The sequence below is a fragment of the Lissotriton helveticus genome, chromosome 1_1, assembly GCF_964261635.1.
Source record: "Lissotriton helveticus chromosome 1_1, aLisHel1.1, whole genome shotgun sequence".
NCBI lineage: Eukaryota > Metazoa > Chordata > Amphibia > Caudata > Salamandridae > Lissotriton > Lissotriton helveticus.
The window spans coordinates 1,042,767,800-1,042,795,350 of record NC_136057.1 but is presented as its reverse complement, the minus strand read 5'-3'; the positions used below and the strand labels follow the sequence as shown (position 1 = coordinate 1,042,795,350).

At 43.1% G+C, this 27,551-nt stretch overlaps 1 protein-coding gene across 3 annotated transcripts in view; it reads right to left on the bottom strand.

Annotated features, from left to right (window-relative positions):
* LOC144820313 (putative serine/threonine-protein kinase pats1) overlaps positions 1–27,319 on the bottom strand; it is a 299,277-nt gene extending 271,958 nt beyond the window's left edge. The window contains exons 1-2 of one of the 3 annotated variants that reach the window (XM_078677890.1): positions 27,220–27,251; positions 23,366–23,531 (exon numbers count right to left, since the gene is read on the bottom strand). The gene's annotated coding sequence lies outside the window, so the exon portion shown is untranslated. Of the gene's footprint in view, positions 1–23,365; positions 23,532–27,219 lie in introns of all 3 variants that reach the window. The other 2 variants (XM_078677888.1, XM_078677895.1) reach the window with 2 other exon arrangements.
* Between the last annotated feature and the right edge of the window lie 232 nt (positions 27,320–27,551).

The following is a 27,551-nucleotide window of genomic DNA, read 5'->3' as shown; positions in this document are numbered from 1 at the left end:
ACATATCTTGTGTTTAAAGTTCATTTCCTTGGCAGGTCTCTCCATCTCGAAAAACTCCATCCTCTCTAAAGTGCTGCCCGCGATGGGAGGTTGTTTCTGCTAAGGAATGCTTCTGTCAGTCTAGGGCAACTCCCTTGGACCAACCAGAACTGCCGACCTAACGTCGTCAGCTGCTCCCCAAAGACTTTGGGCAATCGCGGCCCTAGCAGCGGAACCCGGATGGCGGTTCGAAAAACAAAAATAAGCAAGTTTCTCAGATGGGAGAGCTGCACTTTCAAAAATAGTACTTGGAGGGGAAAAAAGATTTTTATTTGTCCATAGGTCTTGGCCTCAAATTATAGCGCTTTTTCCCCAGTACTGTCTGATCCTGAAACAGGAGTTCAGGCTCTGTAGTGTTCAATCGCTTTGATGGTGATGCTGCTGGTTGCAAAAGTTTGTCACTCTCTTGTTCAGTCAGTGTTCCTTTTACACGTGCATCACTGAAAGGCAGAAAACGTGGCACGGTTTCAGTCTCTGAGTCGGCGACACCCTCCTGGACCCACCGGTCATATGGCAGAGGTAGAGGGATCCGCTTGCAGTGGATCCCGTGGATCCAGTTTTTCTTCCCTCCACTCGAACAGCTGATCTTGTGGAAAGAAGAACGAGGTGCGGTCCGGTCCACCTGGGCTGGTCGTTCTTGGTTCGCTGGAAGTTCTTGACCAGCACCCAGGATCCAGGGTCGATCTGATGTCCTGGAGCTTCAGAGACTTGAGGCAGTGTATCATGCACCTGTTGGTGTAAAACACGCAATTTAGCCGTCAATTCGTACACATAATCAAGCAAAACAGGGTGTTCAACTTCGCTGAACTTAGTGGGCCTTGGCACTCCCCATATGTTGGCCGGGCGGCCAAAGACTATTTCGTAGGGACTAAGTTTCACTCGCGAATGCACAGTCATTCTGGTGGATAGGAGTGCTAAGGGTAGAGCATCAGGCCATTTAAGACCTGTGCTCGCTTGAATTTTGGCCAGTTTTAACTTAAGCGTGCCATTGTAACATTCTACTAATCCAGCTGATTGGGGGTGATTTGCAGCGTGGAACTTTTGCTGAATGCCTAACCCTTCACATACTCTCTTCATCACACGACCCACAAATTCACTCCCATTGTCACTCCAGACCATTCTAGGCATTCCGAATCTGGGGAAGTACTCTTTCACAAGGGCTTTAGCTGTGGATAAGGCAGTGTTGTCTTTTAGGGGATAGGCTTTCACCCATCTTGAAAAGGCACAAACAACAACAAGTACATATTTTAAATTGTTGCACCTCTCCATGTGGATGAAATCTAGCTGCAAAACCTCGAACGGATACGTAGGAGGTGCAAAATGACCAGCTGGAGTTGGGGTTCCCCTACCAGGATTGTGTTTCAGACACACCATGCAATTCTTGACGACATTCTCTGCACACTTGGGAATTCCTGAATTTTGCCATACTGGAGCCAACAACTTGCAAATCCCTTTCACGCTGATATGAGCCATTCCATTTCATTCCTTTAGACAACACACATGCTCTGGTAAGTGCAATCAATTCTGCTGCTTGAGCTGAATTATGTGGAATACGTGCAGCTTCAACAATTGTATGCAAAGTCGTGACAGCATATGCTGCAGTCGTGTCACCATTCGGAAGCTTGAAGCATGAACCATCCACCCATAATGTACCATCACACTTTGCAAGAGGAGTGTCCTGGAGGTCTATTCTCCCTTTTGTTTCTTCTTCTGTTCTAAGAAAACAATCATGCTGTTCTGAAGCATCTAATTCCTCTACAATTGGCAACAACGTAGCTGGGTGTAGAGTGTTGCATTTTTTTATATGCACATGACTCGCTAACAATGTCAATTTGTAACCTGACAATCGAGCACTAGTTAAGTGCTGTGTCTTGGTTCTGTTCAACAACAACGTGTCCACTGCATGTGGAACCATCACGACTAACATATTATTCATCACTACACCAGCAGACTGAATAGAAACAGCTGCTGCTGCTGTTGCTCTTAACCGCATGCGTGCGGGCGGAATTCCGCTCGCACGCTGACTTTTGCGGATTCGCATGCTACGTGACGAGCTGGGCTCGTCATCAGCGTGCGAGGAGGCTACCTGATGACGAGCCCAGCTCGTCATCAGCGTGGAAGGGGTTAAACAACTCGGCAATGCTTTAGCTACCGGATCCAAAGTCAAAGAAAAATATGCACATGGACGCTGCTTGTCTCCAAACAACTGAGTCAAAACTGACAATGCACAACCTTGTTTCTCATTGACATACAATGTAAAGGGCTTACTGTAGTTGGGGGTACCCAACACCAGAGCCGAACATAATGCTGTGCGCAATTCAGAAAAACTTTTCTGACACTCTTCAGACCAAGGAACGGGATTGGGTGTATCTTTAAACGTTAATGCCACCAAAGGTTTGGCTAATAACGAAAAATTTGGTATCCATTGCCTGAAATATGATGTAATGCCCAAGAAAGCACGCACTTCTCTCTGTGTTCTTGGCGCACTCAATTTCGCTATTGCCTGAATTCTTTCTGGGGTCAGTTTCCTTCCCTCCTTCGATAAGAGATGACCTAAGTAGGTCACTTCTTGTCGGCAATATTGCAATTTGGAAAGGGACACTTTGTGATGCAAATCACACAAATGACGCAACAATGACAACGTGGCTTCTTTACAGGTTTCCTCAGTATCTGCAGCAATAAGCAAATCATCAACATACTGAATGAGGGTAGCACCTTTAGGTAAAACAATTGTATCAAGCTGTGTCTTTAGAGCTTGACTATATATTGATGGACTTTCACAGTATCCCTGGGGGGCGCGTTTAAAGCGGAAGCTGCGACCTCCTAAACTGAAACCAAAAATATCCCTACTCTCCTCAGCAATCGGGATGCTGAAGAAAGCATTCTTCAAGTCAATCACCGAAAACCAGGTGGCAGAAGCTGGAATCATAGTCAATAGGGCAGTAATGTCGGGGACAACTGGAAATTGTGGTTCAACTATTTTATTGACCTCTCTAAGATCAATCACAAATCTGTAAACAGGTGATTGGGAAGGATCAGTTCGTTTTAAAACAGGTAGAACAGGGCTATTGCAAACGTTGCCTCTTGTCTCTTCAATGACATATTTTTCAATTAGATCGTAAACGATCGCTAGCAAAGCTTTTTCACCTTCACTAGAAATTCTATATTGGGGAATTCGTGGTATTTTAACATTGGCTTTCAATGTTACAACATATGGTGGTATTTCTAAAAGACCCACATCATTAGGACCAGTAGCCCAAAGAATATTAGGGAGAGATGGCAATTCTGTTGGAAGTTTATCCCTCGACAAATACATTGGAGAAACCACTTTCTTACCCAGTGTAAGTTGTACTCCAGAAGGAGAACAGTACAAAGTCGCATACAGTCTTTTCAGCAAATCTAATCCTAGCAAGTTTTCACCACAACCTGTTGTCAGCATAAGGGGTGCTTCGAATTCACAAGGTCCAACAGAAAGGGACAAAGGGTCAGAAATTGGATTTCTAACTGGGGCGCCAGAAAAACCTACAGAAATATTCATTTCGCCAGACAAAGGTGCGCCAGGGAGTTTGGAGTGCATAATAGAACTCTTTGTAGCACCAGTATCCAACAGAAAAGGCTCTGACACACCTGATGTAATCACCTCAACGTAAGGTCCACTCTGATCTACTGGAACTGAAACAACTCCCTCTCTTTGTCTATGGCTGTCCTAGCAATCATTACCTTCTGAATACTCATCTTCTGCATAGTAATCATCAGCATAGTACTGAGCTGTCCTACCAGATGTGTTATTCTGCTGATCGAACCTATTCATCGAATTTTGAGGTGGAAGAGACTGTGTGTTCTGGGGGAAATTTCCACGTCCTCACCTCTAGACGCTTGTTGAACACCTCGACCTCTTACACCAGAAGCACCATTTGCACGCTGTAATAAAATAGGACAACTATACTTAAAATGACCCTCTTCCTTACAATATGAACACTGATTGGGGCCTACAGGGACACGTGGTTGAGTATACTCAACTCTTTGCGAGTTCCTCTGATACTGTTGAGGCTGCTGATAATTATTCTGATAGTTACTCTGACCACTATTATTTTGACCTCCACTATTCTGGCCACCACCACCACGTGGCGGATATGCTTGCTGTAACAAAACCTTCGTTTTCAGCTCCTTAGTTTTCTTTTCTGCTCTATCTTTCTCGTCTTTGTCTCGATTTTCGTAATATTGTGCAGTAGCCAATATCTGCGCTGAAGAGGAAACTGCCCAAGAACTCTCTGAGTCTTTTAACTTTTTACACAACTCTGGAAGCAGATTGTGCACGAATTTATCGACGAACAGTCGCTGACCACCTTCTGTGCTCATATCTTGACCACTGTGGTCGACAAAAGTCTCTTCAAACCTGGTGAAGAAATCTGAGACCGTTTCATCTTTCTTCTGCTTACATGCAGACAATTTATCCCAATTTACTCGCATGGCAGCATTAAAGTCTTCATGTAATTAATAATCCTACCAGGGAGGTCTGCTACTAAAGGCTCGGGTTTAGCGCCACCAACCTGTCGGCCATCTGCAGCAGTAATATTAGCCCATGAGTCACCTAACTCCTGATCATGATCTGCATGACGAATCTTTCCCCATAGAGGCTGTGGAACAACGTTCCCAAACAACATGACTATGTCTGCTAAATTCATGATACATGACCCAGCAGTCTGTGACAACTCTTTGTAGTACCCTGCGGGATTTTTACGGGGATCAGGCAATGTCTGTTTAAGGGCCAAAACTTCAGCTCGCTTCCAAGGAACATGTACCCACACACGCTGAAAATGTGCTGGCACAAGTGGTGGAACATTACCAGGACCAGCGGCCACTTCTTCCTTCCATACTGGAGGAACTTCTCTCATGGGATACTGTCGCGCCTTTTTCCTACCGGATGCGTCATGCTCAAATAGTGATCGAGAAGTGCCCCCCTTACTCCGATACGACAACAATGTCTCAACCGCTCTCTCGACATCGGGACCTACGATCATGCCCTCTGCGAACTCAAACCGTACACGACACAACTTGGGCGGGTTGTATTCCAGATCATTGTCTTCCAAATCTTCACAGAGAAAAACACACATTTGTTCAAAAACATATCTCTGCTTCGCTGCTTCCCATTGACGGAAGACTTCCATGACAGACTCTACATCATACCTTACAGCGTCGATAACCCATTTATGCGCTAAACCATTCAGTAAATCTCTCTCTCGATAGTCAGGCAGTTGACTTCGCAACTGTCTTCGTTCCATGTTAGGGGTCGTATTAGGCGACCCGAAAAAAGGTGAGAAAAGATTAGTAACAGTGTTGGCCATTCTCTGTCGAACGGAAGGAGAAACTGACGGAAGAACGGGTGGAAAAACAGCGTGAGATAAGGCAGGGGCAGAGGCAATAGCAGAGGGATCATTAGGAGAAATAGAAGGTGCACTAGGCAAAGTCGTAGAAAGCACAGGTGAAGCAGATGTGATCGGTGGGCCTTGAGGAGGCTACACCGAAGGAGCAGGAGCCAGCTGAAGAACAGCTGGTGGGTGCTGTGGAGGAACAGGAGGCACAGGTTGCGCAACTAAAGGTTGCGGAGGTGCAGTAGCATTTTGCGCATAGGGGGGTGGCAAACTTAATAAATGCGCCATTAACGGATCTTTTTCAAGCTCTTTTGCTGCATCTTGCTGAGGAGGAGGCAAAACTGGATAGCATTTATCTATTACCATTTTACGTTGCCTGTGCAACTGCTCACTCATCTGTTCTTCTTCATTGTCTTTAAACTGCATAGCAGCTTGCATTATCGAAATACCCCTTTCTCTCTTATTTTTCTTTGCTAATTTAATTTCCTTCTGTTTGGCTTCCTTACGCCATAGGCGGAAAGAGTCAAACATCGCCGGCCGGGCTTTCTTCTTAAAAAGTTTAACTTCGAGGTTATCTAAGATTTCTGTATCAAAGCTACCATATTGGGGCCATTTTAAAACACCATCTTTTCTGGTGTATTTGATCCACACCTCATTGTATGTGATGGGGCCTACTCCATGTTTCACATACAGTTCATAAGTTGGAGTTCCAATCGGAGGAACCGGACACGAGTCCTCCAATCGGGAGTCCCTATTATTACAACCAAGACAAAACAAATTTCCAAGTCTGCTAAGACCAGGCATCTTCGCTCTCTAGTCTAGCTTCAAACTTCAAAGGATTATCGATTACGATGTTTCTCGTGAATACACGAGTCCTTCGGTTTTGGCACTTGCAAGTTCCAAAAATGATCCCAAAGGGAATACCCAAACTAAGACCAACTAAGGACTAAAAAAAAAGGTTGGGGGAACACGAGAAACCAAACTATTGCATAAAAATTGTTGCATGATAAAACAGGGGATATGATTTATTTCTGACTTAGTTCGTCTCGCTAAAACTTAGCTTATTGGTCGCGGACACCACCCGGCTGCGCCGAAAAGGCGAAGTCATCGCCAGGTATGCAGAGGGGGTTCCTCAGGGGGGAGGGGTTGAATGGGTGGGGGGGGGGGGTCAGGGGGAAATTAAAGGAAAAAAAATCCTCATATATAAACAAATGTATTTTGTATAGAGGCATGGATGGGTATGAGTGGATATTAGACTCATGATTAACTCATATAAGTTAAAGGTCCTGTCTTGGAATATTAACGGTTTAGGGGAAAAAATAAAACAGAACAGAATTTGTGAATTCTTAAAAAATTCTGATGCCCAAATCATAATGCTACAAGAAACACACTTAGAGGCCGCAGTGTGTAATTCTCTCTTTAAAAAGTCACGGTGGGTTCAAGAAATAATTAGCTCCAGGCAAGCAGGTGCCACAAGGGGAGTTTCTATCATAATTCGAGCAAACAGAGGGATAACTCTAAGAAATTTTGAGACAGACCAATCGGGAAGATGGTTAGTCGCTGAAATATATATTCAAAACATCCCTTACTCAATCGCAGTATATTACGGTCCAAATGAGGATAATCCGAGCCCTCTGTCCAAACTTGAAACAGCATTACTCATGACAACTGGCCCTCTAATTTTAGGCGGTGATTTTAACCTGGTCTTTGACCAAAAGTTGGATAGAACCTCTAAAGCCAAATATCATGCTCCCTTAAAATCACTTGCTATCCTGGACGTCTTAATGAAAGATTTTACCCTAGTTGATGTTTGGAGGAAAAAATATAGAACTCAATTAGGTTTTACTTTTTATAGTAAGAAATATAAGAATTATTCAAGAATAGATCATTTTTTAGTCGATCAACACCTTCTCAAAGATATCAATTACCTTTCCTTTACACCTACAGGACTATCGGACCACGCTGTCTTGGAAATGGTAATTGAACTGAATACAACTCCCCTAAAACTTAGGTGGACACTGGAGAGATCACTTTTATTAGATGAACAAATAAAAGTAGATGTTAAAGACAAAACATTAGAATTCTTCTTAATAAATTCAGGAACTTCCTCCCTCCAAGTCGTATGGGAAACTTACAAGGCCTATCTGAGGGGAGTCTTAAGTTCATTAATGAATCATAAGAGAAAGAGTAGGAAAATAATAAGAAAGGAAGACTTGATAGCAATATCAAGTAAGGATCTTGAACTACAAAATGCAATCCTAACGAACTCCAGTAGAGTACATTCGCTAGGGAAGGAACTTACAGATTTACAACTTCGGTTAAAAATTTCAGATGAGAGAATTCTTAAAGAAAAATGGGAGTCTAGTAGATTAAAAAATGTTGAATACGGGGAAAAGTGCGGAGCCCTCCTAGCCTGGAAAGCTAGAGAAGAGAGAACGAGAAATAACATTAAAGCCCTAGTACAACGGCAGACAGGGGATTTGATAGAAACGGATGCAGAGATTAGAGGAGAAGCAAGGTCCTTTATGAGTAGTCTCTACACGGAAGACAAAGATCCAAAGGGGGAGGATTTAGAATCCTGGCTGGCAACAAAACATTTACCGCAAATGTCTGAAACAGATAAAGCTTATTTGGAAAGTGAGATCACAGAAGGGGAAATTTTGGGACAACTGAAGAAAATGAAAAGAGGGAAAGCTGCAGGCTCAGACGGGTTACCAGTGGAGATTTATTTAGACAATAAAGATTAACTAATACCCCCGCTAAGGGATCTTCTTAACTCATTATTAATCCATGGTTACTCTACACCCCCCTCATGGGCAGAAGCCATTATAACGCTCATACTAAAACCTAACAAAGATTCAAAAAGAATAGAGTCCTATAGACCCATTTCATTGCTATATACTGATATGAAGATCTATTCTGGAATTCTAGCCACTAGACTATCGAAGGTTATAAAATCCATAATTCACCCTGACCAGAGAGGCTTTATACCAGGGAGACAGTTAAATGAATTAACATTTCAAGCAATAGGAGCCATAGATTATGCCAGCACTAAAAATCTTCCGCTTGCCCTGATCGCCATAGACGCGGCTAAGGCCTTCGATCAGGTCAACTGGAAGTATTTATGGGCCACAATGGAGGCATTTGGGTTCCCTCTTATCTTTATAGAGGCGGTCAGATCATTATATCATAATCCAAAGGCGAAGGTTTTAGTTAATGGAATCCTATCCGAGTGGTTTGATATATCTCGTGGAACCAGGCAGGGCTGCCCCTTATCTCCCCTTTTGTTCGATGTGTATATGGAGCCTTTTGCGTGTGGAATCAGAGAGGACAACATAATTCAACCATTCCAGCTCGGTAATCTGTCTCTGAAAGTGGCATTGTACGCTGATGACCTTCTCTTATATACCTCTGATCATTCAGCAGCAATACCAAGGTTGTTTCTCTTATCGGAAGAATTTGGGAAACTGTCAGGCTACCAGATAAATAAGGAGAAAACGGAGATTATGGGATGGAATAATAACATACACATATTAGGTGCAAAACAGACAATGAGGTACCTGGGAATTCACTTAACCCAATCTGTAAAAGACATTACATCACTTAGCTGGCAAAAGGTGGCTAAATACATTAATAAAACCTTAATTAGATGGGGGAGCCTGCCTTTGAATATATATGGTCGTGTCAATCTAATTAAGATGACAATCCTTCCAAAATTGACTTTCCTATTCAACTGCATCCCTCTATCATTTTCACCTAAAGACATTAATACTTTACAGGGCAAAATTGGATCATTCATATGGGCCTGCAAGTCCACTAGAATTGCATGGAAGAAGCTGAGAAGGGGCTTAAAAATTGGAGGGTTAGCCCTCCCGGATTTAATGTTATACTGCCATGCCTTCCACTTTAAAAATTTTAGGCTTCTTGCAAATAAGTTAGATGCATCATCGCCGGGCCGCCTGTTTCAAGCCTTATTAAACGATCTACCTTATGACCATGATTTCTTTTTATTTAAGTTTGGAGACCAGAATTTTTTTTTAAAAATTCGTCTCAGAATCCTACTGACTGCATTAAGAAATTGGGGGTTTTTCAGGAGGACATTCGATATCCCTTATTATCATACGCACACTCCAATATGGGATTCTCCTGGTACACCTCAATGTCTTCAAGATCAACTTTCACAACCTTTGAAAACAGCCGGGTTAAAAAAATGGGGAGATCTCTGGGGAGATTCAGGCTTAGTGAACTGGAACTCTTTAGCACAATTAACTAATGGCCAGCTGACTAGGTTCAAATACTATCAATTATCTGCCTGGTGGTCTAGTCAAAATATGCAAAGGGAGAAAGATACAGACATTCTTGATGCAATTGGCAGGGGGGGGAAATGGTTAAAAGAACTTTCATTTTGGTACAATCTAATGATTACAGAAGAGGATAGTATTTTGCACTTGGAGGTGAAAAAATTATGGGGAAACTGTATACCTGACCCTCCTGAGGAAATCTGCAAAGTTTGGTCAGACCCTTTTACCCTTTCACAGAGGCTAATTAAACCAGCCAATTTAAGACGTAATCACTTGTTTACGGCTTATAGAGTCTATTGGACTCCGGCCAAATTGCATAAGATTACTCGTAATAATTACTACTGTCCCCGATGTAATCATTGTACTGCTGATGATGTCCATATTTTCCTTGATTGTCCAGCTATTCAAGATTATTGGAAAGCGATAATGGATTTTTTGAGTGACGTACTTTCTATAACTATTACTTGCTCTCGCAGACTTGTATTTTTTTGGCTTACTGGATGATTATAATATTCATAGTTTAGACACTAAGTTTATTTTCTATATAATAGTCATTGCAAGGAGACAAATTTGTATGGAGTGGAAGTCAGCGTCTCCTCCGAGATTTGTAATATGCTTGAAACACATAATGGAAGTATGTAAAATGGACTTGGCTGGTCGTAATGAGAGCACTGAAAATGTTTGGTCTAAACTGGTGATCTGGATAAACAAGTGAGCGGTCCTATGATTATGCCAGAGGTTGTGTCGGTCCTGTCCTCCACTATGCCTAGGGCGCCCAAAATAGGCTTTGAGGAGTGGGATAAGGAAAGCAGCCTACCTCTGGGACATTCCTGTCTGCTATGATACTGTTCCCGGGGCGGACACGAAAACAACAGTATAAGAGGCAACAGCGAGACCCATCTAGAGCATAAGAATTCTGGTGGCATATATGAGGACAAAAAAAATAAAAAAATAAAAAATAAATAAAATAGTTACTATTTCTATATCCGTGTTACGGGACAGCTAGTCTTGTGAAACCATTTTAAAGTGGCTACAAGTAGTGAGAGTACACATGAATTGAACTTTCCTAGCTGGAAGCACAGGCGGTTGTCGTCACCACTGCTTTGCGTTTCATAACGCAGTGGAAATCTTGTTTCAGCTAGGCTCTGTGTGTGGGGGGGGCTCTGTGTGTTTGTGGGGCTCTGTGTGTGTGTGTGGGGGGCTCTGTGTGTGTGTGTGGGGCTCTGTGTGTGTGGGGGGGCTTTGTGTGTGTGTGTGTGTGGGGTTCTGTGTGTGTGTGGGGGGCTGTGTGTGGGGTGTGTGTGTGTGTGTGTGTGTGAGTTGTGAGTGTGTGTGTGTGTGTGTGTGTGTGTGTGTCTCGGTGTGTGGGTGGCTCTGTCTGTGTGAGGGTGGCTCTGTGTAGGGGTGTAGCTATTGGCATTGTAAATGACAATGCCATTTATTTAACGATTAAACTATTGGCCATTTAAATGACAATGCCATTTATTTATGATTTTAAAAAAAAGAAAAGAAATGTCATGAGCAATGCCAATAGCTCTACCTTTAATTATGCCGAGACCATTGCAATGTAAATGCTTGTTAATAATACTGGCACCGAGGCCTATTAAAATCCTTTCTACTCCTCAGATGCTAGGTATTTTTTAACACTCACTCATTATCCACTCCTGACCCTACCACTCACCCCCTCTCACACTACACATAGTGGTAACATCAGTGCTCCCGCATATCCGCTAGTTAGTAGCATGCCACGTCCCGTAGAGGGGCGCGAAGACCCTATGATGAAGCATGACACCAAGGGCCCTTTTGGTGTGTGAGGGGTATTTAAGAAACACAATGTGCTTCCCACCCATGTAGGAAACACATCTGACCCAAAATCATTCATCATCCACCGCCAATCTCTTGTGAGTGGATTTAATTTGTTTATTAATAATTATTAGGGGAGGACGAATCCATCCCAGGTATTCGTTAGGACACCCTCTCTCCACTCCCTCCTTTGGTATTTATAATATGCTTTACACACTATTCCTCTCAATAAAACTTACACACTAGAATTGACTACTGGCTAGCATCTGAAAACTTACACACACAAATCTGCGGCTGCACAGTACTACCCCGCACTTATTTGGATCATTCCCTGGTGTTACTGGTAATTGAAAGTCCCTGCAAGCGTATCCCGCCTTTCACTTGGCGATTTCCTCCATATTCCCGATTGTACATGGTGTTCAAATAGGAGCTCTCAGAAGCGATAGATACTTTTTTAATGTAATATAGCGTCAGTTGATACCTTCTCAGTGGTGCAGGGAACATTTAAAGTTTTTATCAGAGGGATTGCTATGTCCAAACACTCTGGTGTGCTTAAATCTCTACCGAAGTGCCTTGCTGATTTAGAGGGTAGACTGAAGATGCTAGAACAGACGTAAGTCTCTAACACTGATGAGTATGAGCAGGAGATATTTCAGGAACTCCTGAAAGAGTATCATGACACGGCTGACACAGAACTCAAACACCTTGGCAAATATGCCACAGCTCGTACCTATGGGAAAAGTGAAAGACATAGCTCGGTTCTGGCTACTTTGTTAAAAAAAAGCAGGGACACAATGGGGGTGGTGGTAGTCCATGATGAGCAGGGAGTGCCCATTACGGACTCTAAGGGAATAGCGAACAGGTTCAAACAGTACTTTACCTAACTGTACTCCTTCAGAGCGGATGACTTCGACGCAGAGAGACCGGACTACTTGACGCACATAAAGCTTCCCTGGTTGACGGATGCACATAGAATTCCTCATGAGGCTGTTGAAACGGAAGAGATAACTGTGGCGCTGTCCGGAATGCATGCGAGCAGCGCCCCTGGCGCCGATGGCTTACGGTCGCCTTTTATAAAGAGTTCAAAGATATACTTATACCACATTTGCGCACGCTGTTTGAGGAAATAAGCGAAAGAGGCCAAATGCCTCCATCTATGAGAGAGACACCGAATGAATGTGGACACGAAAATATATGCTAAAATACTGGTGAATCGTCTGTCACCACTTGTTCCGATTTTGGTGGTGCCGGAACAGGCCGGTTTCGTCCCCAGTAGAAATCTGACATATAATTTACGGACAGTTTTTGGGGCCATTCAGCATACGAGGCAGGACGTGCAAGCTGTGGCTGTGTTTCTGGACATGGAAAAAGCATTCGACTCGGTCCAATGGAATTTTATGAAGCATGTTCTGACCAGAATCAGATTGGGCAGAGTCTTCCTGCAATTAATAGGAGTCCTGTTCAACAACCCAGTGGCTTGAATAAAAATAGGCGACATGGGCACCGATAAAATACAAATTACCTGGGGTACTCTGCAGGGATGCCCGTTATCTCGGTTGCTTTATGCACTTATCGCTGAACCGTTGGCCTGTGCGATGTGGGAATATCACAGATATAGAGGTCTTCGCTTTCCGGGGTATGAATTAGCTATATCTACTTATGCGGACGACACGTTACTCTACGTCAGAGACCCAGAATGCAACTTATCCCCGTACTACGTGAAGTAGTCAGATCCGGGACAATGTCAGGCCTCCAGGTGAATTGGACCAAGTCGATAATTTTCCCTCTTACTCCCGCTACCTCCTACTTTACCCCCGATTTCCCTTTGCAATGGATGACCGAGCCCGTGAGGTATTTTGGGATTAAGATTCATACGAACTCTGAGACTATAATGAAGGAAAACTATGGTGTAGCGATCAGCAAGCTAGAATCTGATATTGAGCGCTGGATTCGATTGCCATTGTCATTAGCGGGTAGGGTCTCGATCATGAAAATGGTCATACTGCCATGGTTTTTGTTCCTGTTTAATAATATCCCGATGATCCTTCGGTCCTCCTTTTTTAAAACACTTACATCTTTATCAATTAGATTAGCTTGGGCGGGGAAGCATACAAGAGTTAGGTGGGACGTACTGACACTGCCATATCACCTGGGGGAACTGGGGGCGCCGGACCTAGATCTGTACTATAGAGTGGCTCAGTGCGTACACGCTCATTACTGGATTCAAGGCCCTGTAGACACACGGCACTTGCAAATCGAGAACGTAGAGGCGGCACCGCTCCCGGTACTGGCACTTCTCTTTATGCCTCCGAACAGTAGATCGGGTATACTAGACTCCATCACTCCAACAGTCCACGCCTGGCATCATTTATTGAAACGATAGGAGACATGTTTGAGGGGGGCGTGGTGAAAAAATGGGATGGGGTGGAGAAGCAGGGACAGCAGGATACTCTTCTTGACAGGTTCCAATATCACAGAATGAGGCAATCATTAAAAGAAATTTTGGGTACTAGATTTTGCTTATTACAAGAGGGTTACATTTAAGGTATTATTAGCTGCCTATAGGGTCTGGACCACGATCAGGAAAAAGTTCAGGATTGGGCGGGTTCACTTGTATTCTCCTCTATTTAATAATTCCCTACTCCCGGCAATATTTCAAGATGTCTATTTTAGGAATTGGGTCAATAATGGTATTCAGTGTATAGGAGACCTCATCCTGAACGCTGAAATGCTCCCCTTTGAGGCTATGAAAGAAAAATTCAGGATTGAAAATAAATATTTTTTTAATATTTGCAGATTCGGGATTTTTTTACCAAAAGACTCAATAATCGAGATCAAATTCCTTTATTATATCTAATCATCGGGGCCCAATCCACAACAGCTACTCTTTATAAACTTATTAATGAGAAGATGGGGGATGATCTGGCCAAGCATTTTGAGAGATGGTAAACCAGTTTACAGGCTGGGCAAGGTGAATGCGAAGAATCCCTTTTGTTTAGTCCAACCACATGTATTTCTGCCAATCTGCAGGTACAATGTTTTAAGACCTGGTGTAACTTATATATTACTCCGGCGCGTATTCACCGATGGGGGGGGGGGGGGTTGCTTCTGGGATACACTGCCCCCGGTGCGGATTGTTGGCTGCAGATTGTACCCATATGTTTGCCACCTGTCCTGGTTTGTCTCAATTAGTGGTCAAAATGGAACACTACCTGGAATCCATATTGGGCTATGTTGTATCATTGACCCCCCTGGTCATTATGCTAGGGATCTCCAACCAAGAAATGGAAGAAGCAGATCGGAATATGGTATACAATGAAATGGCAGTGTTTCGGCTGTGCCTGGCCACGGTTTGGCTAGACCCTCGATACATGTTTGGTTTAGTAAACTATTATTTATATACAACTGGGAAATGTCTGTGTTTAGAAAAAGGGGGAGTTGTGCAAGAGCAAAAGGCGAAAAGATATGGAGCTCTTTACCTAAATGGCTGAACAAAGAGTAAGTTAATACAAGTGGATATACACATAGGTTGCTAGTGTCAGTTGCTGTTTTAGAAGTTTTTGTTTTACTCTCCTTTGCTGGGATCCACCGAGGGTGGGTGGGTCAAAATTCGAGGGAAAATGTTGGCTTCAGATATGGGCTCGTTTTTCCTTTTCTTGTTGATGTGACTACTCGTTACGTTGATTTGTTTGTTTCTGTATCTGATGTCCAATAAAAAAAAGGATACTTCTCTTGCCAGGTTCCAATATCACAGAATGAGGCAATTATTAAAAGAAATTTTGGGTACTTATATGGCCGAACCGCCCGAGGTAGCCACACTTAAGTTTCTGATGAAAACGGAAGAGATGACGAAGATTGTATCCAAAGTATATCAGTTAACTCAGAACAATCGAGCCAATCACTACACTAAGGCCAGACTAGCATGGAAAATTGATATAGGCAAAAATATAGATGACAGAATGTGGAAGTACTGTTGTGAGAGTACTAAGCCAGGCTAATACAGTTCAAATTTCTCAATAGAGTGTATTATACCCCGAGAGACAACATAGGTAGTTGGGCCTACGTGTAGTGATTGGCTGTGTGCTGAGTTAATGAACTTTGGATAATCTGTCATCTCTTCCTTTTCATCAGAAACTTAAGTGTGGCTCTCTCCGGGGGTTGCCAACTTCTGGACCCAGATCTTCCAGACTCTGGGGGATATCATTACAACGGCCCTAATCCATTGCTAGCCTTACTGGGCTATTCACTTCCTCTCCCGAAGCCAACTTGGCGATTGATAGATATGGGGCTGCTGCTCGCTAGACGACAGGTTGCGATGAGATGGTCCAGTGGCCGACCCCTACATTAGCGAACTGGTCAAAAGACATGATATATTGCCGCACACAGACTGAACACTATAGTGAACTTCTTCCTCCACGTAATCGTCCCAAAAACGTATGGGAATTTTATCGTACGTATCTGGCCACTACAGTGAACGATGAGGAAGTGACAGACCCTACTATACGAGACTAGGCACTAAGCATCTGATAAGACGAATGGGGTAGTTGAGAAACTCACATGGCACGATATTGTGAACTAGATGCGATTGACTCCTTGTGCACTCGGAAAGGCTGTACGTGTGGATAGGCGCACTTGGAATAAGCTTCTGATAACATAACGTATAGTACTCCAGAGATACGTCAGGGGGTCTCATACAGTGGAAAGCTGTCATGTATATTGCACATTGTATACCAAAGTAACTTACTGCAATGTAATGATAACTGTTCTACTACTGGACTTGTGGTTGTGATATTCCTGATTGCAATACTTCATTGACCTGTGCTGAAGTTCAATAAAGTTTACCAAAAAAAAGCTATTGGTTGAGTGATGGAAACTTGATTGCAGCGATTAGGTTAGCATTAGCAGAAGCCATCCTGTATATGGAGGCTATCCTGTCTGTTTTGTGGAATCCATTTTGTACTTCTGGCAGCCATTTTGTTTGCCATGTGCTACCGTGTGCTCACCATGTGCTCTGTCCTCCCTCAGTGTTGACTGCTCTTGTAATCTGCTTAGAAACAAACTATATTTAGCATCTTGCACCTTCGCACATGCTCAGTTGAGCTTGCTGCTGTCCATGCAGCTGCTGTTAGTCTGTAACTGTCAGGATGTGTTCACCAGAATTAGCAACTGTTAGCTCCTCCCACTTGTTGACTGTGCATTTTCTGTATGACCTTATATGTACCTAACACCTTCTCCTTGTACTTGTACCACTTTCTTTTGAGCCCCTGTAAGGGTATAAAAGCGCCGGGAAACCCACGGGTAGCTGAGCGCTTAAGAAATGTAATAATAAATAAATAAATAAATAAAAGGACCAAGCTCCTTCCATTCAGTGTGCTACCTCATACATTACCGAAGGGTGTTGTGTGAATGTAGTTCCACCTCATGAGGTTTACTAAACTCTGTATTTTCTATTCCAGTTTCTGTGCCAACTTCTTCCTATTGGTCTGAGGACTCTGTGCAGAGAAGGGCTAATCCCTTGCACAGGTAGGCCTTGCTGAGGCTCACCACCACAAATTGGCGCTTCCAACGCAGGGCTCATCGGTGACTTGGATGCCCGAAGGAGTGGTCGAGACGAAGGATTGGAATCTCGCTTTGGACGCGATCGCTGCCTGAGGAGACCCGAGTCTTGGCAACCACTGCGTTTTTCCTTTCTTTCTGATCTGACCATCCAGGTGGTGCCAGTCCTCGACTGAGATCTCTTCTGTTGATTCGCCGTGCAGTGACCATTTTGTCGATTTGAGAACTTGGCAGTTGGAACCTAGACACCATTTGATTGGTAAGAGACGTTCTGCGGCACTTGCTGTTGGTTTTTGATGCCTTGGATTGGTAAGGTAGTTTAGTAACACTTACTGCGGCTTTAGATTTGTATGATTGGCCAATATTTGTATTTGTATGTATGTAATATATAAATTGCAATTTATATAGGCAGGTAATGAGGAGATTTTTCTCTATTTGAATCTGTTTGAAAGGCGCAAAATACGAAGAGTACCTTAAGCGCTACTTTGATTAGAATACTGCATATTTTGCACTATTTTTGGCATGCCTGTTTCCAGCACACTTCGTAGGATGTGTTGCTTTTGTAAAGGTACCAGTTTGAGACTCGCTGAAGCACAACCGGCCCCCCCGGAGGGGACGCCTGATAGGGATATGTATATTAAGTATGATATTTCTTCTATAATGTACAGCACGTTTATGGAATAAATATACTCGTAAGGATCCTGAGTTGCGTTGGCCTATGCATGGGTCATTTGATTTGCGAAAGATTCAGTATGTGTAACAATGTATGTTTAAGCAAAAGACTAGGCAAGATATGTTTGACTGTGTGCGTATATGGGAGAAAGAAGTGAGTGAACGAATGAAGCGTGAGCAAGCCTTGATTGAAAAAGAACAGCGAAAGAACATTTATGCGAAAGCATTAGAGTTAAAAAGACAAGGAAACGAAAGAACTAAAAGAGAGAGAGAATAGGGAGCGCCATTTACAGGTAACTGGCCAATATGCTGTTAGGCAACCCCTTTATCCTATCCTTAATAAACCGCAAGATGATTTCTTGTTATTAGATCGTTCTCCACCTCCGTATATTTTCCCTTCCGCTCCTCATAAGTCCGATGAGGAATCTCCTACAGATCAGGATAAAGCACGAGAAACTCGTTCTATGTTGCCCACTGCGTGTTCTGCTGAGCTTAGATCTGCTGCTCGCAAGGCCGCCCGTAATACTGCCTCTGAACTTTTAGATGACATAAAGAATTGGCAGGAACGGGAGCAAGTGTATTTTACAGAGGTGTTTGCCGCAGAAGTTGTTGAACAGTTTAGGAAATATTCTGAGGAATTGGAGCCTGTTGATATAGCAAATGATTGTAAGCAAATACGTGAAGGTCTTTTTCTCAGGTGGCTGACTATCAGGTTAAATTACGTGTTGAGGCAGTCCGTTTGCGAGAGGAGAAAAAGGCGAAAGATGCAGCAGAACGGCGTGGCACAAGCTTTTATCTTTGGAACAGATAAGGCTATGATAGTTCATGCGAAACCTATGCGGGAAGCCGCGCCTTTGTATGTTCCTCCTAGAAGCGAGGGAACAGATGATGATAAAAGTTCTGCCGATTCGAAGGGTTACTTTATTTATAATTGGGTCTATACTCCTTGGAATAGAGCGGATGTTATGGCCCTTAAAAATGCATTGCCTGATCCACGCAACAATCCAGCAGCTTTTTATGAGGAAGTTGAGGGTGCTATTAGCTTTTCTACCATGACTTTGCCTGATATTGATTCGTTTTTCGGATTGATATTGCCGCCTGACATGTGGAGAACTGTGCGTAAAGTTGATGATCGTGCAACTTTTGGGGCATTATGGAAAGAGTTAGAACAAATGGATATAGAGCGGGAGCCTGCACAGAAACCATGTAAATTGATTTTAGATCTCCCTACAGCTATATTAGTTAAGTTAAAGACGATTATTCCCCCTAAAAAGATAGATTGGACTGTATTAGCATTGTGTAAGTAAAAGGCAGATGAATCGGTTACAGATTTTTTTACACGCTTTGAGGAGGCATTCCACAATTTTAGTGGCCAGTCATTGACAGATGACACGGGTAGGCATCTGTTTGTCGATAATATGTCGCAAACCTTTTGCCAGTAATAGCTAGTCGCCTAAAGGCCAGTGAGAGTTCATGGACTACCTCTTCTCCGGTTTCTCTTTTGACTATGGCTCAGTATTATGAACACCAGGAATTAGAAGCGGAGGGTAATGAGGATAAAAAGACTAAAGAGTTGAAAACAAAGGTTATGTTGGCTCAGGCTTATGGTCCGCTTTCTAGAGGTAATGATAGAGGTGGACGTGGATCTTATGGCTCGTCCTTTCCTTCCTATACTCGTTTGAATTTGTCTGTTGACCAGTGTGCGTACTGCAAAAAATTTGGACATTGGCTTTCTGATTGTCCCGTGCTGCGTGCTCAGCAGAGTCCACCTGGTCGGGACAAATGAGAAATCGTTCAGGATATCCAGGGCCTAGAGGAAGCGCGAATGATCGTGCTAGGTTTGATGCTAATACATGTGGGCAGGATGGGTTTAACACTTTTGATAGAAGGAACCAATATCAAATGTTCGACTATGTGCCGTCTGATTTTCAAGATTCTGCTTATGCATAGGATTGCCTAGGATAGGGTAAAGGAATCAGTTGAAGTTCCAGTAGATCAGAGGGGTCCCTATGTTACAGCACATGTTTTGGGTTCTACTGATCAGTTTCTGGTTCATACAGGAGCTACTCGTAGCGTCTTATCTAAACAATTGGTTCCAAGGGCTTCCCTGTCTGGCTCAACCATTACATCGATATGGTTCGATGGAACACCCTCCCTTAGCCCATTGTCACAACCACTTGCATTCCATGTTGATAAGTTCACTGCTCCGTGTCCATTTTTGCTCTCTCCGAACACACCAGACAATATTGTGGGTCTTGGTATTTCAGGGCTACTATACGATGTTCCCCTGAAGGAGTGCGTGTTATTTTGAATGACAACTACCCCATGACTGAGAGATCCTGTTTGGTTAAAGAAGATACTGCATTAGCTTCACTCCCTAGTGCTTTGTGGGCTACTTCAGACACTGATGTAGGACAAATGGTTATTCCACCAGTGCATATTAGTGTCAAGGAGGGCGCGTCATTGCCGCGCTTACCTCAATATAAAATTTCTCAGGAAGGCGAAGAAGCACTCATTCGCATTGTCCATGATTTAGTTAAAGTGGGGGTTGTGGAGGAAGACCCTTACAATGTTTGTAACAGTCCTATTCTGCCCATTTTGAAAAAGGATACTGATACTAGGATTTACAGATTCATTATTGATTTGCGAGAAGTTAACAAGATTGTAGTACCACAATACCCAGTGGTTTCTGACATAACGACACCACTTACTTTGGTTCCCCCGACAGCGACTACATTTAGCGTGACTGATTTGAAGAATGCTTTCTTGTCGATCCCTATTCATCCTGATGGCAGATATTTGTTTGGTTACACTTTAAATAATCGGTCATACAGATTTTGTAGAATTACTCAAGGGTACACTGAGAGTCCTAGTATCTATAGCCAAGCACTGAAATGACAGCTGGATTCTTTTGTTTTGCCTAAAGGAGTGGCTCTCATAGAATATGTCGATGACATCTTGTTGGTAGCTGATACGCCTGAACTGTGTGAAGAGTGTACTTTGTCTTTGCTTTCTTTTCTTGCTGTACACCATCATAAAGTGTCACGAAAGAAAATGCAATATTGTAGACCGAAGGTAACCTACTTAGGTCACCTTCTGTTTAAGTAGGGCCGTGCACTGACACCAGATCGCATTCAAGCAATTTTAGACACAGTACCTTCCACTCAGAAAGATGTCCGTGCATTCATTGGTCTGACCTCGTTTTGTAGACAATGGATATTAGGATTTTCACACATTGTTAAACCTCTGCTAGCGCTTTTGATGAACGACACTCCAGTGCCCCTTCCATGGACAGATGAATGTGAGAATGCTTTTCGACAGTTATGTCAAACTCTTTGTTCTGCACCAGTGTTAGGCACTCCAGATTACACAAAGCCTTTTACACTCTATGTACACAAAAAAGATGGATGTGCATTGTCAGTTCTAGTACAGACACAAGGTGACAAGCAGCGTCCCTGTGCATATTTTTCAGCCGTCCTTGATCCTGTTGCTCGTGCACTGCCTGCGTGTTTTCGTTCAGTTGCAGCAACAGCTGTGTTCATACGTCAGAGTGAAGGGATTGTTTTGTCACACAAACTGTTGGTGCTAGTACCCCATGCAGTAGATGCCCTTGAGAATCAGACCAAGACACAACATTAACTAGTGCCCGTTTGACAGGATACGAATTGACACTGTTAGCACCTCATATTACCTTGAAGAGATGCGCGACACTGAACCCAGCCACTTTGTTGCCATATCCTGCGACTCAGTCTCAGTCAAAGGAGCCTCACGATTGTATATTCCTTACTGAAGAACAGACAAAGGGTCGCATCGATTTGCAAGATACGCCCCTTCCAGATGTAGATGGGGAACTGTGGGTTGATGGGTCCTGTTTCAAGTTACCAGATGGCACGACTTCAGCTGCATATGCAATCACGACACTTGAGACAGTAGTGGAAACAGCTCGCATACCACAGAAGTCGGCTCAAGCAGCTGAACTAATAGCTTTGACACCAGCGCGTGAACTTAGCACTGACTTGTGTGTGAACATCTACACGAATAGCCGCTATGCTTTTGGAGTGGTTCATGATTTTGGCCTACTCTGGAAGGAAAGAGGCTTTCTTACATCCCACGGGATGCAGATAATGAATGGAGAATTAGTGCATAATCTCTTGACTGCACTTACATACCCAAAGAAAGTTGCTATTATGAAGTGTAGCGCACACAAGAAAATCATTGACAAAATAGGGCAAGGCAATGCCTTTGCAAACCGCGTAGCCCGTGAGACTGCGATGCAACGAAGCACTACATCCATGTACATAGTGAAATAGCAAGCTGAGCGTTGGCATGATGCTAGAGAGGAAGTATTGGATGTACAGAGATCTGCCTCTGTGAAAGAACTTGAGCAATGGTCTAAAGAAGGAATGGTAGATGATGAGGGCTGTTGGCGTACCAGAGAACTGAATAAAAGGAAATTGCCTGCTGCTTATTTACAGCCTATGGTTCAAATGGCACATGGGCTGGCACATGTTGAAGCTCTAGCAATAACTAAATTGCTTACGCAAGTTTGGGAGCATCCTGAAATTGCCAGCACAGCTAAAAGAGTAGTACAGTCCTGTTTGATCTGTTGGCAGTATAATCCTGGTAAAGGGACAAGGACTCCTACACCAACCGTACCTTTTGAAGTTTTGCAGATGGATTACATCCAACTTGAACGCTGCAATAATCTGAAATACGTCCTAGTGGTGGTATGTTCCTTCAGTAAATGGATAGAGGCATACCCTACAAAGGATAATACTGCTCTCACCACAGCGAAGGTGCTTCTAAAGGAGTTTTTCCCTAGATATGGTGTTTGTAAAATTTTGTGGAGTGACAACAGACTTCATTTTATTGGGAAAGTTGTTGAGCATGTCCTGATAGGATTAGGGATCAAGCAGAAATTCCATGCAGTCTTCCACCCGCAATCAGCAGGATTAGTGGAGAGGTACAACGCTACTTTGAAATTGAATTTGGCGAAAATACTGGCTTCCACGTCTTTGAAGTGGCCAGATGCACTAACCTTGGCATTGTTATCCATAAGATCGGTGCCACATTCACGATCTGGCCTTACCCCATATGAAGTGGTCTTTGGGAGACCAATGAACATTTGGGGAGTTCCTAAGCCATGCCCCATACATGATGTTCCATGTGTTCTGATGAATAATTATTTGGCACAGTTAACCAACAGTTATCTCTATTCATCAACAGGTTCGAGAAGCTCTTTCTGACAGATCTACAGGTGAGGCCCATGAACACCGTCCTGGCGACCACATGATGGTCAAGGTCTTCGACAGATCGAACAGCTTGGAGCCGAGGTGGCGAGGACCAGAGCAAGTGCTCCTTGCGACAAGGACTGCAGTTCGAGTGACGAATCGAAAGAATTGGGTCCATAGTACTCACTGCAAGAGAGTACTACCTACCTTGGTGGAACCTGCTGTGTTCACCGACCATCGAGAGATTCTGGAGACGGAGAAAGGTCAAGCTATCTCACCTGACTAATCTGCAGAAGCCTTCCCAGACCACACGATTCCTGGAGCATCGCGATACCACTTGAGACCGAGGAAAGAATTTGCAGTACTGAAAAAGACTGGTTGAGCTACCGACCTGGGTTAGTGAAACGGAGAGCCGATGTGGCAAGGGGGGAGGATCAGTCCTGCGTAGAGTAGTGACACCCGTCTTGGCCCGTGGTGAAGAAATCAACGGCTGCCCAGGGATAAGAGCTCCAACGATTGTTTCAACGAGTTTGTAGAAAGATCAATTATCGCTGTTGCTAAAATGCAAAATAAAAGAATCATTTGTGCTGTAGGGTTTGTTGTTGCTCTGGTGGTTATGGCAATAATCACCTGGTTTGTTGAGAAAGTGGCTCCTGTTCGACAGCTTTCTATTGCCACTACTCCAGTGACAGTGGAACATCACTACTTCACGCTTCTGTACCATGAGCAGAAGCATCGACAGTTCTACCTAAATAATACATTCATCCAGATGTTACATCATACACACAATGCCACGAATACTACCAACTGTTGGGTGTGTGGGATGACACCTGCACACCAAAAGAAAGGAGGAACACCTTTTATTCCTCTGCCGTTTTCCCATAATGGTTCATGTCAAGCTTGGTATGCACTTTTGTTTGCTTCCAGAAAGCCTTCAGTAGGTGGGGTTAAATTTCGTCTGAATAAAGTGTGCTATCAAGATAAAGATGGTTATCCTCAAGCTAAAGGGACTAAATGGGAAGGGGAAGAGTATCAACCTGACAATATTTCGACACCATAGGTCTTCACGAACATGTAATTTCTGTGACAAGAGGTAAGGCAGATTTGTGTATTAGTAGTGTTGGGAGAATTCCAGTAGGAAGGAGTGAGTATACAGTAGTTCTGCCCATTGAAGGTGCTAAATAACAGCAGTTTTACAGCCTCACATAATACTTATTTTGCGCGCGGAAATAAGGGATATTATCAACTACCTGTTGGGTGGTCTGGTGTGTGCTATGTATCCTTTCTATTGCCCCCTGTGTTTCTGGCACCTGCATCTTATCTCAGAGACTATAAACTTTATAATGACATCTCTAAGAACCGAAATAAGAGAACAATAAGTATGGACGAAGTCGATCAAACCAACACTCTCTACAGCAATATGTCGATTTTAACTTAGGATTGTTCTTCTTTGTGGGTGCTGCATTGAATAGCAGAAAGATAAGGTGATTGACTCGTGTTGTGGAAGCTGTCACCAATCAAACAGCTATGGCACTTGGGAACATTACAGAAGAACTGCAAATTGCAAGGATTGTAGCACTCCAGAACAGAATGGTGCTTGATGTGATTTTTGCTGATCGAGGTGGTGCATGTTGCATCACCGGTAGCAGTTGCTGCGTATTTATACCAGATCACTCACCTTCAGTATACGACGCAATATCAAAACTGCATAGGATTGCTGCAGAGATTCACCCAGAGACTGGTACATGGACATTTTCGAACTGGATATGGACACTCTTTATCACTTGGGGCTGGAAGCTACTGACTATCTTATGTATACTATTGATGATACTATTTACATGCTGTGTATGTATATAATGTGATCCCATGCTTTGCTCTATCTGCATTTCTGCTTGTACACCTGCCAAAAGAAATGTTGCAGAAATAAAAGCCTAACAAATGCTAAATAAAGAGATCACTGAGATTATGAGCATCAATGTACAGGATGCATATCTAGATTGACCCAGATGAACGAATGTCTTCAGCTAATGCTAAAAGGTCGTCTGATGTAATTTGGCAGAGATTAGGTTAGCATTAGCAGAAGCCATCCTGTATATGGAGGCTATCTTGTCCGTTTTGTGGATTCCATTTTGTTTGCCATGTGCTACAGTGTGCTCACCATGTGCTCTGTCCTCCCTCAGTGTTAACTGCTCTTGTAATCTGCCTAGAAACTAACTATATTTAGCATCTTCCACCTTCGCACATGCTCAGTTGAGCTTGCAGCTGTCCATGCAGCTGCTGTTAGTCGTTAACTGTCAGGATGTGTTCACCAGAATTAGCAACTGTTAGCTCCTCCCACTTGTCGACTGTGCATTTTCTGTATGACCTTATATGTACCTAAAACCTTCTCCTTGTACTTATACCACCTTCTTTTGAGCCCCTGTGTGGGTATAAAAGGACCAAGCACCTTCCATTCAGTGTGCTACTTCATACACTACCGAAGGGTATTGTGTGAATGTAGTTCCACCTCATGAGGTTTAACAAACTCTGTATTTTCTATTCCAGGTTCTGTACAAACTAATTCCTATTGGTCTGAGGACTCTGTGCAGAGAAGGGTGAATCCCTTGCACTGGTAGGCCTTGCTGAGGCTCACCACCACACACGGGTGATTATAGTCACTATGTATCCAAAATAGGGATATTGATGATAACATCTTTTATTTTGGGATTACAGCCCTGAAGAAGTCATTGTGTGTAAATACACATGACAAAACATGTGTTGGCTGTACATTGCTCTATCGTACATCAACATCTGTGGAAGCTGTAGATTGAATACATATGTACTGTTGAACATCGGAGACTGAGTACCCGAATAAAAAGTGGAATGAAATTACAATAAGAGACTTTTTCTTACTGTTGGACTCCTCAATTATAAGTGCTCAGGGAGGAACTATATTGTCTTGTACTCCCTTCTTTGGAAGGATTATATGTAGTTGAATTGGCAGCCGACCTCTCTTCCCTTGGAGCACCAACACACGATTGTTTGTCATCATTACACTGGCCCAATATGACTGTAGAGCGCCCGGTCATTCTGTATTTTGCCTGGTTGCCAATTTGCTTTTTTTTCTCCCTAACACGCTTTCAAGAGTTGCCATAGGTTGGCATAGTGGTTAGGCCAGTACACATTTAGAGCGGTGGTCTGTGTAGGTAATTGTTATGAATGAAGTGCCAGTGGGAAAGCATCCCTGGGCTGCCAGATGTTGAGAGGGATCTGACTGTCTAGGAAGCCAGAACCGTGCTCTCCAACCTTTGGGATGCAACTGGTGACAAAAACTTACTGTCCTAGCAGGATTTTTTTCGTTCATGGATATTTATTGGTTTTCAAGTTGGTCCTGTTCAAGAGTTATCCTAGAGATAGCACATTTAAAATACTGTACACATCTGTCCTGGCAGGATGATGAATTTATACCCAGTTAGGTTTTGCCTACAGGCTCTAATGTTTTTATGCTTGATTTTTGCAAAGTAGTGTCTGATGTCATGGCTTTGGCTATTAATGTTAGGATGGTCACCCCAGAGGGAGCAACTTTCACTATTAAAAGTAAAAGATCAACATGTGATCATCTTCCTATTTGGAACTTGCAGGGGAATGTAAACTGTGTAACTTGCTGTATTAAGGCTCAAGCGATATGGTGGTGAGGGAACACGAGCTTTGAGGTGGCAATGAGGAAATTTTCCTGGGAATTCTTTTCCCCATCCCTTCTACGGATGGGCAAGGTGGATGATGCCAGAAGGTGGAATTATTACTTCTCAATATGGAGCTCATTTATCCAGGGGATAACTGCATCAGTGGCTCCAACACAAGGGTGAAGTCTCGAAGAAATGAATGCAGCAAATGGATATATATATAAACATATACACATATATATATATATATATATATATATATATATATATATATATATATATATATATATATATATAAACAAACATTTCCTAGCTACACACGAAAAGTTTAAATTCTATTAAAGGCACGGAGGCCAGGATTATCCCCACCTTGTATAAACTAAGTTGATGGACTGAGTAAATATTTTGTTGTTACTATACAGTTGAGAAAGGGTTTTTGTTTTTAATTTTATTTTCTTGTTCTTGGGAAATGTAATTCAGAGAGATGAATTTCGGAACTGCAGCTGCGCGAATAAAGTGAAGACAGATGATGCATAATCCCCCTTCCGTGTCTAAAAAGTACCCAAACTCACACTACTCTTACCGTCTTTCCAGTTCGCGTATTTGAGTCCACTCATTTACCCCGGAAGTCTTGAGAATTCAGGCTGCCTGGTCTTTACGTCACTCCCGGCAAGAACTTGGCACTCTTGGAACAGATGGCGCTCTAAGAGCTGCAGATTCGCCAAGGCCACCAGTCAAGACATAAAAAACGGACTGCACGAAATGACCAAAAAAGAAACTGCACGATGGCAGAGTTGAACCTTTCGAATTCGGTAGTCCCTAGAGAGAAAACGTACAACTAGGGAGAGAAAAGGCATTTCAAAACTCGCATTCCATATACATTCATACTCTGCCAATTTATTTATATTGCTTTCT